The sequence below is a fragment of the Hyalella azteca genome, unplaced genomic scaffold (assembly GCF_000764305.2).
Source record: "Hyalella azteca isolate HAZT.00-mixed unplaced genomic scaffold, Hazt_2.0.2 contig6532, whole genome shotgun sequence".
Taxonomy (NCBI): domain Eukaryota; kingdom Metazoa; phylum Arthropoda; class Malacostraca; order Amphipoda; family Hyalellidae; genus Hyalella; species Hyalella azteca.
Window position 1 is genome coordinate 786,908 of NW_025936691.1, and position 12,434 is coordinate 799,341.

Here is a 12,434-nt window from a genome sequence, read left to right on the forward strand (position 1 = left end):
ATTGTTCAGGGAAGTAAAGTTCAATGCGAAATATTTATATTTTACAGAATATCTTATATTTGACTTGAAAATGTTTCAACACAACATGTCATTTATTCATTTGTTGCTGCATCAGTTATGCGATGTGGGTGGGCAGGGCAGGGTGGCCCAGTGCTGAGTACCAAGATTGACGCACTAGAGAGGCGCGGGTTCGATCCCAGCTCTGTGCGCCAGTTTCTGGTCAGAATCGGCAAGGAGGCCGGGCGGTTAAACGGCGACAGGCCTACGGCCTAATAAACGCTGAAACCGCTATTATTATTATTATTATTATTATTATTATTATTATTATTATTATTATTATTATGACTGCAATAGACGTGTGCACATATATATACTAATTACAACAAAGTTGTATATTTATACTCTAGTTCTATTATAAATTATATGGGTCTATCACTAATTTATTCTTTTTGTTTTCATGGTTATTGAAAAATGATAGTCATACAAATTGACATATAGTTGATTTGAATTTATATCATAACAATTACAGTATTTGTATAACTGTAAGTGATCAGATGATTTTTAATCATCTGATAATCTATAATTCCTGAATTTTGAAGATATACCTTCATCTTATTACTTTGTTTTTCAAATAATGACTGAGCCGAAATGCGTGCAGTGTTTCACGGTCGGATGTGACTCATCAAATGTTCAAAAACGAAGGCCATGACTGACAGTAGAAAGCCTGAAACACAATAGAAGCAGGTCATCGTAAAATCAATTCTTTGATGATGTACATTGTCATTTAAATTCGAAAGTAATTTATGTTCTTTGGAAAAATTTTAAACATATTCTTCCTATATGAGGTAAAACACGTAATAAATGACCATGTATTTCTATGACAAGTTAAATTTCTGAAGAAATGAGAGAGCGTGAATCAAATCATTCTCTTACCGCCAGCAAGAAGTGCAAACACGCCGTAGAAGTCAGCTATCGCAAGCGCCCTCAGTCCCGCCTCACTCTTCGCCCGAGCCCCGGGCTTGACACACACGGTCACATTCGGTCCGTAGGCGTCCTTCAGCAACTTGTTCAGTATGCCAGACTCCCGGAAACGTACGATCCTTAAAAAACTATTAATTAGATTTTTCTATTGAAAAACTTATGCTGAGCATACCATATGCTGTAAATATTAAGTATGCCCGATTCCCAGAAACGTACAATTCTCGAAAAATGGCATTCATTTTGATTTATAACCAATTTAAATCGAATTTGAGTACTATGCTTTTGTTGCAGAAATCAATCAAAGTTGCACTATGTCCAGCAAAATTTGAATAGTGACGTAAGTTGAACAATCAGTACGAGTGAACAAGACATACGTGAGACTTTACTCATGAATGAGTCAAGTCCAACATGATACATGATGAATACGAGTAATTGAGACGTACAAGACTTTACTCAAGAATGAGTGAAGTCCCTCGTGAAGTCATGATACATGGTGAACACAAGTAATTAAGACGTACAAGACTTTACTCATGAATGAGTGAAGTCCACATGATTCATGATGAGTATGAGTAATTAAGACGTACAATACTTTACTATTGAATGAGTGAAGTCCCACATGATACATAATGAATACGAGTAATTAAGAGGTACAAGACTTTACTCATGAATGAGTGAAGTACCACATGATACATGATGAATACGAGTAATTGAGACGTACAAGACTTTGCTCAAGATTCAAGAATGAGTGAAGTCCCTCATGATACATGATGATTGATGAATACGAGTAATTAAGACGCACAAGACTTTACTCACGAATGAATGAAGTCCCACATGCGAGTAATTGAGACGTACAAGACTTTGCTCAAGATTCAAGAATGAGTGAAGTCCCTCGTGAAGTCATGATACATGATGAATACGAGTAATTAAGACGCACAAGACTTTACTCACGAATGAATGAAGTCCCACATGATTCATGATGAGTAATTGAGACGTGAAAGACTTTATTCATGAATGAGTGAAGTCCCACATGATTCATGATGAGTTAAAGTAATTGAAACATACGAGATATTCCTCGAGTATGATTAAAATCTCACATGTTACCAGGATACTTGAATTTTTTTTCGTCATTTGGATTACTTAGTGAACGCAAAATCAAGGAAGCATTAATTAATTAACAATACTCACAAATTATCGATCTCTTTCCTCAGCGGAAATTTTTTCCTGTACACATAGGAGATGGGATGCACAAGAGCCGTTTCTGTTGTGACCTGCATGCCGCATTTGCCTGTCTGCAAAATATTGCTAATTATACGTGAATTATATGACATTTTAATTATACACTGATTAAATGAGCAGCATGAAATAAAAATTTATATCATGGTAAATTAAGTAATCAATCATCAAGAAAAATTTGAAAAGTATAACATGCCAAATTTAAGTGGTACAATGAAATAACGAGTTTTTGCGCCCTAAACATTCTCACTTCATTTCGATTGATGTTATTTAGTAATATCGCCTTCCGAACACAATGATGTTCCAATGATTAAAGTTAAATTAACAATATGATTAAACATGGGCACGTTAGACACATGAAACAAGAACCAACACCAAGGGGCACAGCTATAAACTAAAAAAACTGCGTTGTAACACATCCATGCGACAACATTTATTCTCGCTTCGAGTCACCGGCATGTGAGACAGCCTCCCTGAAGATATTGTTGACGCTCCGAGTATGAACGCGTTCAAGAACAGACTAGACAAGGCCATGCAGAAGCATATGTTTAGTCTTGAAATGCCTGGTATCCTACGGAACAACTTAAATCTAGAAGCGAATTAACATCTACCGTCCGTTGAAAATATTTGATCAAAAGGCCAGTCTAGTCAAGAAAAGTACAAGAACCGGCGACAGGCCTATCCAGGCCTATTCTTCAATGCCGAATATACTAAACTATATCGTTTGTATGAACGTCACCGAAGCGATAGTTGATATTTGTTTTGCCATTCTAACCTTCGCACAAGGCGATCAATAAACATAATCTGAGATTTTTTTTAAAACATCACGTGAATTTGTTTCTTTTAACTAAGCATTCGTGAGAATTGCATGATAAATATGACCCCGAGGCAGGTGGTTGCCCTTACCTTAGAGAAGTGCTGAGCCATGATCCCGAGGTAAGGGGGTTGTTCCTTACCTTAGAGAAGTGTTGAGCCATGATCCCTAGGTAAGGGGGTTGCCCTTACCTTAGAGAAGTGTTGAGCCATGATCCCGAGGTAAGGGGGTTGTCCTTACCTTAGAGAAGTGTTGAGCCATGATCCCGAGGTAAGGGGGTTGTCCCTACCTTAGAGAAGTATTGAGCCATGACCCCGAGGTCATCAAAGAGAACCTCAAGTATTTTTTTTAAATACGCTCAGTCCAAGGCTAAAATAAAGAAGCCAGTAGGGCCGCTTAAGGATAACGAAGTCATTGTCGAAGATGACCATGGCATGTGTGAGTTACTGGGATCACAGTTTGAATGTGTTCAGTAACCCCCGCTACTCAAGGGAGGAGAATGAAATTGAAGTTCCCCAGGAGCTGCCAGGCGGTAGAGAGTTGGAGCCTTTTCACTCTTCACTCTTCACATTACACTCCTCAGAGCCCCCGTGCTCCCCAATCTTGAGTATTGCTACCAATTTTGGTCACAACACAAGGCGGGTGCGGTGCGGAAACTGGAGGCAGTGCAGCGGACCTTCACGTACGGGATCAGCGGCATGAGGGAGCTGAACCTGAACTACTGGGGCTGAAACACCTGACGCTGTACTCACTGGAGAGGAGAAGAGAAAGGTATATTATGCTGTACACTTGGAAGATGATAACCGGACTGGTTCCCAACTTTGAGAGTGAGACCTCTAGAATAGTGATACGTTACAATGAGAGGAGACGAGGGAGACGGTGCGAGGTTCCCCCATTTAATAACCGTGCCACGGCCAGAGTACAGACTCTTCGTGAGGGGTCACTAGCCGCGGTAGGACCAAGGCTCTTTAATGCCTTGCCAAAAGCCCTGAGAGGAGGGGAGTTCACCCTTGAAACATTCAAGAGACGACTGGACAAGTGGCTGAGGAAGATCCCGGATTGTCCAGTAATGGGAAACTACCCTCAGCAAGTGACAAGCAACAGCATCTTGCATCAGCTGGCCCAAAGGAGGTCAAATAGACGGAACACGTCCAACGTTACATCCGGGATCCGAGGGCGGGGTGACCTGCCTAGCGACGACTCGGAGACGGAGGACGACGAAGGCGGCGCATCAGCGTGACCGGAGGCTAGGAAGTCCCGAACTCATTATAAGGTCATAAGGTAGGGGGTTGTCCTTACCTTAGAGAAATGTTGAGCCATGATCCCGAGGTAGGGGGTTGTCCTTACCTTAGAGAAGTGCTGAGCCATGATCCCGAGGTAAAGGGTTGTCCTTACCTTAAAGAAGTGCTGAGTCATGACCCCGAGGTAAGGGGGTTGTCCTTACCTTAAAGAAGTGCTGAGCCATGATCCCTAGGTAAATGGTTGTCCTTACCTTAAAGAAGTGCTGAGCCATGATTCCGAGGTAAGGGGTTGTCCTTACCTTAGAGAAGTGCTGAGCCATGATCCCTAGGTAAGGGGTTGTCCTTACCTTAAAGAAGTGCTGAGCCATGATTCCGAGGTAGGGGGTTGTCATTACCTTAGAGAAGTGCTGAGCCATGATTCCTAGGTAAGGGGGTTGCCCTTACCTTAGAGAAGTGCTGAGCCATGATCCCGAGGTAAGGAATCCGGTTGGAGATGAACGCGTATTTGCTAGTGAATATATTCTCAATTATCTTGGGAACATCATTGTCGTAACCGTCCAAATGTTCGTAGATTCTCTTCATCAAAGAGCCAGGAGGAGAATTCTGCGCAAGGAGTATTTTATTATTGTTCTAGGATATAAATATGATAATTCGACGATGTTTATCATTTGCCTGATAATTCACTAAAATTTCGGGATTTGAACCTAATTATTCCATTTAAATCCCTTGGCAAGATCGTCAAGTGACCATTTCTAATACCGTTTATGTTACTGTCTGTTACGGAAACTCAGACAAGCTAAAAATTCTCGAGTATTTCATCATAAAATTTGCTGAAATACTGAAAAAGAATAGATGTTACACTGTTCAGTCATAGACTAACTCACCTCCATTCCTTGAGAGAAGAAAGACCCCGCAGCCAGGCGGTAAGGTAGCTCTTTCTGACTCAGCAGTTGCTCCAAGTTATCGAATGGGATTTTGATGCTTGGCAAGACCAGCATGGCGATGAGGTTACCTTTGTAGCTGTAGCCGATGATGGATGTGGCGAGAAGCCACACCGCCACCAGTTGACTCGTCACATGAGTTGTCTTCCTCATGTATTCACCACCTGTGGTGTGGCGCACGAGATTATTCACCACCTGTGGTGTGGCTTACGAGATTATTCTCCACCTGTGGTGTGGCGCACGAGATTTTTCACCACCTGTGGTGTGGCGTACGAGATTATTCACCACCTGTGGTGTGGCGCACGAGATTATTCACCACCTGTGGTGTGGCGTACGAGATTATTCACCACCTGTGGTGTGGCACACGAGATTATTCACCACCTGTGGTGTGGCGTACGAGATTATTCACCACCTGTGGTGTGGCGCACGAGATTATTCTCCACCTGTGGTGTGGCGCACGAGATTATTCTCCACCTGTGGTGTGGCGCACGAGATTATTCACCACATGCCTGCTAAATCCCGCGACCCTACAAGAATTTGTGATAAGTTTAATTTGTGAACAATCAACAAAAAACCTTAATGCTCCGATCCACTTAATATCTGACTATGTCTGAATTTCTCTACCTGGTGATAGAAAACTAAAAAATTTTGTCACTTTAGTACAATTAGCGAGTTAGTTATAATAACCGTTAGCAAGTCTTTGTGAACGATGAACAAATCAAGTAAAACTCGAAAATTTGTATTGTCCAACCTAATTTTTAAGCTATACTTTTTGGAACTATAATATACTTTATCTGCTGTCTAGTATTATATGGCTGTCCATATTTCGAAAAGTTGTATTTTATTATCCTTTCATTATGTATTAATAACTTTGTTTTTGGTCCATAAGCACCTCGCCTTGCAAGGCACTAATGACCGGCCCTTGCATTTTAAGCTGTAACTACATGATTATTATTTTCAGGAAAGTTTTCGCTACAATAGTATGCACATAATTGGTGCGTTAAATCGTAAGCTCAGATCTTATTGATTTATGAGCATTTAGTGATTCATGAATTCTATGATCCATTATTGTAAAATAATGTCGGGTTAGCATTTACCTGTTTTTTTCGATTGTGGTTACATAAAACTGCGTCATGCTCATGTTGGAATGTTGTATTGCTTACAATCAGCATTAGTATTATAATAAATTAACAATAAAAGCCTTGAATCTTATATAATTTTTACTAATTTACTCTTGCTCTCACCTTGTCCGACAAGGAAGCCGAACGTCGAGAAGACGCTCGTCGAGAGCCTCGAGTCGACAGGAATTTGACCCGTCCTTTCTCTGCGAAATTAAAACGCTCGAAACTTAAATAAAATATGGCGATCCATTCAGCATTGGATATTTTATAATAATATTATATAAATATTCCCTATTTTGTGTGTATGTTTGCAGCCTGGCGCTTCATACAGTATATACATGTATAAGGGCTGTTTGGTGCTCATATCCAGTATAAATTAGTTTTACATGGCAGAATTTACTTGTTTATACATGTGCGATTTGATTATCGATTATTGAGTAATCGCACGTGTACAGTATATCCTGTATACTGCACTTATCGTGTATTGGAAAAAATGTGTAATACGTGCATAAAGGTCAAAGTAATGGAAGAAAGGGAAGAAAGTATTAGATCTAAATTTAAATTTTGAATTTAAGATATGCATTTATAAATCGAATTAAAAAACGTAAATTATTTAGTTTTCATATTTTGTGATGACAGTAAACAGGGAATTCTATCTTACGTGAAAGATGTGTAAATTAAATGTGCATTTAAAGAGATCTTTATTTAATTTAAGTTCTATAAGCTTTATTTTTATTATTATCGACAATAGTGATTTAGGAATGACCAATAAGTACGATTATTGACCAGCCCACGCATAAGTCCGGTTATTAACCACATCACCAGTAATTCCGGTTATAGATCTACCCCCAAATACGTCCAGTAATTGATAAATCCCCTCTTTAAATTGCAAATACTGTAAGAGGCACAAATTAGCTGACCTCATAAATTTTCCCGATATTTTGGGCTCCAAGTACACTGCGATGGAGAAAACGATCGTCGTGATAGCCAAGACCAGCCAAACCTGAAATTGAATTGCAATAAAAATTTGGCATAAATTCTACTATTCATATTGTTCTACGATAGCTTCTTTCAATCAGTCGTCAGTTATGGAAAGATCGGGTTCCAAAGGCCGTATCCCTTGTGAATCAAGTCACGAAAAATTCATGAATCGGCAGCTGGCCATGAGCCTATTTCTTCAGTGCTAACACTTCTATTCTATTCTACCCACTACTGTACAATGTCTAAGTCCTCAATGATCATGCTGAAAAGCTCGTCTCGTTATTCGTAAAAGTGAAATTGTATCATGTAGTAACACATGTATGCACATACATCTATCGGATATACTCGTGTTAGTTTGAGATTAGACATTATATTATTACGCATCTCTAGATACATTATGATACACATTATATTGGCAGCTTGCAGTGAGCGCCGTGACTACCAATTAATCAGTTCCTGCCTTGAACACGAGAATTAATTAATAAATGCCTTCAATAATGGCAATGCAGCAAGTTCAAACCGAGCCATAAATGGCTCGTGAATAAGCACGAGTTATACGCGGGACTTTATATCGAGCAACATTCAGAATACAATATAATATCAGAATTAATAATAGGGAAAATAATTATTCATACATTCGGCTTCTTCCTCACGTTGTATGCAAATAAAACCCCGGAGTCGCTGGATTATTGAACAGAATATCAAGTAAAATATAATTATTTGACCTCTTTTTACATAAACGCACGGAACTCCTGAACTTATAAGGCAGCAAATCTAGCAGACTAAATCGTTTGAATAACGTTTGCGTTTTACTTACTGTGTATGAGAATAGAGCTTGGACCACTGAATAGAATAGAAGCAGAGGTGGGCAGTAGCGCGCTACAAGTAGCGGCCGCTACTAGCGGCCGCTACATTTTCAGTAGCGATAGTGGCGCTACATTTAAACAATTGTAGCGGTTGCGGTAGCGTTCGCTACATTTAGAGCATGCAGCGGTAGCGGTTGCGGCTGCTACATTTCAAAGTAGCGCTGCCCAGCTCTGAATAGAAGTGTCGGCACAAAAGAAATAGGCCCATGGCCTGTTGCCGATTCTTGCACTTTCACTGATATTATTCTATGAAATATCATCCTATAGAATATTATGCCCAAAATAATTATTACAACGTTTTTACTTACGGTGTAGGCGAAAGGGAGCACAAAGCCCCGGACGTTGGGCTCAATGGAAGGCTCCTTGTAGGCGATGCTGAAGCTGTCGTAGTAGAGGAACTGCGAGAAGTCGATGACGGTAGAGCGCTCGTACGTCGGCAGCGTCGCCGACGCGCTCATGTCCGCCTCCTGCAAGATAGGGTGCTTGTACACGAGGACAGTAGTGGCGGCCAGTGCTTGTTCATGAGGAAAGTAGTGGCGGCCAGTGCTTGTACACGAGAACAGTAGTGGCGGCCAGTGCTTGTGCACGAGAACAGTAGTGGCGGCCAGTGCTTGTACACGAGGACAGTAGTGGCGGCCAGTGCGTGTACTAGAGGACAGTAGTGGCAGCCAGTGCTTGTACACGAGGACTGTAGTGGCGGCCAGTGCATGTACATGAGGATAGTAGTGGCGGCCAGTGCTTGTACATGAGGACAGTAGTGACGGCCAGTGCTTGTACATGAGGACAGTAGTGGCGGCCAGTGCTTGTACATGAGGACAGTAGTGACGGCCAGTGCTTGTGCACGAGGACAGTAGTGACGGCCAGTGCTTGTACACGAGGGCAGTAGTGACGGCCAGTGCTTGTACATGAGGACAGTAGTGGCGGCCAGTGCTTGTACACGAGGACAGTAGTGGCGGCCAGTGCGACTTTCCAATGCTAACTGCTACTAATTATGCTACTACTGGCCTCGTGTAGAGAGTAAATTGGTCCTGCCTCAGCCAATAGTGCGGCCAACATATGTGGTTAGTATTGGAATTTACAACGTATGTATTTATTATAAAAAATGTAGGAAGCAAATTGATGGAATGTGACGTGCGTTATTAGTATATAACAACTGTTTTAGTCAGTACATTCCTCCATCTTGGATGAAGATATTGCCAATTTTCATGGAGTTTTATTTGCTTCTAAATTCGTAACGAGCTGCTACAGAAGTTTCCTCACCTTACGGTCCAGCAGGCCGAGCTTGGCTGTCCATGTGCCGTTTGGAAGCTTCTCTCCGTAGATGTTCTGGTCCAGCAGCACGGGTGTAAAACTGCGCACACATTCATATTGTTAATTGCTTGTAAAACGAATTTTATAATTATGTATTAAAATACTTTTATGTTTAGTTTGCTCCAATCGTTAGTTCATCAAGAGTTACAATTTTTGGACACTTCAATAGAAATTTAAAAGCAAAGAAAAAGCCAACAAAATTTAAAATGTCCTAATTTAAACTTTTAGGAACTGCATCATAAGTATAAGAATAAGAGAATACAATTACTATCAGTGATTGAGATTATTCGCTAGGCATTTTCCCAGCTTTTAAAATTTTGATGAAGTTGCAATTTAAGCACATTCCATAAACAAATTAATGTAATATATCTAGCATGTAAAACATTAGTATCCCGCATGCTAAACATTGAAGATGTTAGAATCAAATAGTCATTAATCATGGAAAATCATCCTTGGGGTTTGATAATCTCGCTTTTGATAGCCAATTTATGAAGCATTTATTTCCATTCATCTCAATATTAGTATTTAAAGAATTCTAATTTTAAAATTTATAAAGAAGATTATTATTGTTAAATTTAAATTAATTGACATTCTTAAATCATACTCAGCTGTTTTTCCCGGTTTTCTGCCACGTCAATGTTATCGTTGAGTCACATGGGCAGAGTATAAGTAAAGATATAAAGTTCTTTAATCATCTTCCTATTTGAGACGTTCTTCAGCCATCGATTGTGCGTTTGATATTAAATTTAAAAAAATCCAGTTATAAGCTCAATATAAGTATTGCTGTACAAAAACATATTAAAATCCTTTACTGAAGGAAGTCCTGAAATAAGTATTAAAATCACTTGTTTGCTTGAATCGCAAGTTAACCAGGAATTTAAAGGCAAAGAAAATACCACAAAAATTCACCATATCTTTATAAGCGTTTTCTCTTATAAAGATATGGTGAATTTTGTGGTATTTTTTTTTTTGCTTTTAAAGTCCTGAAATAGTTGCACCCGAGGTGGTTGCGTGCAGCTAAATCCGTAAGCGATCATAGTTAATAGTTTAAGCTATTCAGATTTAATAATACTGCACTGTATTTTCACTCATTTATAATATATTGTAGCCACAAATACACTCATTTCGTTCAACTTAAAATGTTACCCGAACTCATCCATAGCTGTAGCCGTGCTATTACAACTCATTCCAACATCTGAGTATATTTAAAGCACATATAGCACCCGTAATGAGTCTTGAACAGCATTTGAGAAATACATATTAATGAAAAATCCTATACTTTGGCAGGAATTATGTAAGAGATCACCAGAAGTTGAGGATGTCAGCGATCATTCGGAAGACCGTGACCATCACGCCCCCGAGCCGAGGCGGACGACCGGGCACCGCTACGTTGTAAACTGGGAACTGGTACCATAAACATTGTTAAATGGTACCATAAACATTGTTAAATGGTACCATAAATATGGTTAAATGGTACCGTAAATATGGTTGGATGGTACCGTAAATATGGTTAGATGGTACCATAAATATGGTTAGATGGTACCATAAATATGGTTAAGTGGTTCCATAAATATGGTTAAATGGTACCATAAATATGGTTAAATGGTACCATAAACATGGTTAGACGGCATCATAAATATGGTTAGACGGCATCATAAATATGGTTAGACGGCACCATAAATATGGCTAGACGACACCATTAATATGGTTAGACAGCACCATAAATATGGTTAGACGGCACCATAAATATTGTTAAATGGTACCATAAACATGGTTAGACCGCACCGTAAAAATTATTAGATGGTACTATTATAATGGTTACACTGGTACGATAATAATGGTTAGACTGGTACGATAATAATGGTTAGACTGGTACTATAATGATGGTTAGAGTGGTACTATAATGATGATTAGATGGTACCATAATAATGGTTAGACTGGTACTATAATTATGGTTAGACGGTACCATTATCATGGTCAGACGAACTATAACCGACACAATAATTAGCTTCTTTGAAGGTACAATAAACAAAACTTCAATATATGTTTGTATTATTATCATTTCGCTGGAAACTTTGTAGTATTTTGCCCGCTGTTTTTGCAACAGACATATTGAACCTCACATCGAGATAGAAATATAATAGTTTCCCATCATTGTACAGGAAACTTCGTATTCTGTCCGCTACATTTTCAACAAATGTTAAACTTACGTTCATAAAAATGACTCGCATGCATGACTGCCCAGTTGCGTTACTAGCCGAGAAAGCCATCCTGTGCAGTGGAAGACATAAGAAATTAAGTGAAGAAAATGCTATTCGTCAGTGGCCGTACTTTTAAGAACTCGCCTAAGTACACGTAACCTCTTAAGTACACATGGTGTCCCAAGTACAGGTAGCTTCCTAAGTATACGTAGCGGGCGATTTATCCTCTGTGATTGGTGGGTTTAGCTTGAAATTCTGACAACGATTGGGTGACTGAGTTAAGATCTCTCAACTATTTTTGACAGAGCTGCCCCAGATGCCTTGATGAGTTACCTATATTTAGCAAGTCAATTCATCAATTTGGAATTCACGTAATATTTTCGGTTCGGCTTATCGCAACTGTTGCTACAGTACTTTTATTACCAACGTGCAAATCAGACTTAAGATTATTTACAGGTAATGCATGGATAGTTTTGATAAATTTCGAGATTGGCCCGAAAAATTCAGTTCATACAAACCTTCGCACCTGCACTCCACGAAGGCACCTGCGTTTTGCCTGAAGAGCACACGGCAAGAGCGCCTACTTATAGCTTCTTTTGTCACATTAATATCGTCAAAAAATATCTAACACAATATATATAACTCATGATCCAAATCCAAAGGCTTATGCCAATGGAACTTCAAATGTCGAATCAAATTTTTATCGAACATTTTACGAAAGCTGTCCCAAGTAATGCGTGAAGG